Source organism: Rhinopithecus bieti, unplaced genomic scaffold (genome assembly GCF_001698545.2).
Source record: "Rhinopithecus bieti isolate Rb0 unplaced genomic scaffold, ASM169854v2 scaffold_81402, whole genome shotgun sequence".
NCBI lineage: Eukaryota > Metazoa > Chordata > Mammalia > Primates > Cercopithecidae > Rhinopithecus > Rhinopithecus bieti.
The window spans coordinates 1-763 of record NW_016903446.1 but is presented as its reverse complement, the minus strand read 5'-3'; the positions used below and the strand labels follow the sequence as shown (position 1 = coordinate 763).

At 61.6% G+C, this 763-nt stretch overlaps 1 pseudogene; it reads right to left on the bottom strand.

Annotated features, from left to right (window-relative positions):
- Positions 1-6: 6 nt before the first annotated feature.
- LOC108526083 (leukocyte immunoglobulin-like receptor subfamily A member 5) lies at positions 7-731 on the bottom strand (annotated as a pseudogene).
- Between the last annotated feature and the right edge of the window lie 32 nt (positions 732-763).

Genomic DNA, 763 nt, shown 5'->3' with positions numbered 1-763 from the left:
CCTGTGAGACACATCAGAGGGTCACGTTCCTTCCTGAGGCCACCACAGGGCTGGGCAGGGCTGAGAGGGTGGGTTTGCTGTAGGCTCCTAGGAGAGAAGGAGGCACCGTGTTAAATGGGCTCCCACCCCCCACATCATCCCCAGGGCTGGGCTGTGAGAGGGAGACGCCTCTGAGAGCCGACCCCTTCCTGAGGACAGAGCCTGGGGCTGGGACCCCTGAGTGTCCTCTCACCTGTCACCACCAGCTCCAGGGGTCGCTGTGCTCTGACCAGCCTGCAGGGCTGATGTAGTAACAGCGGTATCTCCCTGCATGGTACTCTGTCATGTATGGGATGGAGAATCTGGCCTTGTTCTTGGGCTCCAGTGGTTTCTGTCTGTCCCAGGGCTCTGTGCTTCCCTCTTTATCTAGTCGGTACTCCTGGGCCTCCAGGGTCCCCGACACCAGATGGTCACGGGGCTCGCCCGGGTGATCACAGAGCCTGGCTCAGCCCAGAGGGTGAGTTTCGGGAGGGGCCCTGGAAGGAAATCAGAGGCTGCATCCCAAGATGTTCCCACACTCAGATCCCAGCTCCCAGCCCCAGTACCCCCCGTCATCGCCATCAGTCACCCAGAACTGCGGTCTCCTCCCCAGCTGCCCATGTGTGGCCTTTGTCCCTAGTGAGGAGGAGGGACCGGGGACAGCTGGGGACAGACTCACCTGCCTGCACGCAGGTCCTGGGGCCCAGACTCAACCCTAGAAGAGAGTTCCCTGTGAGGGATTTGC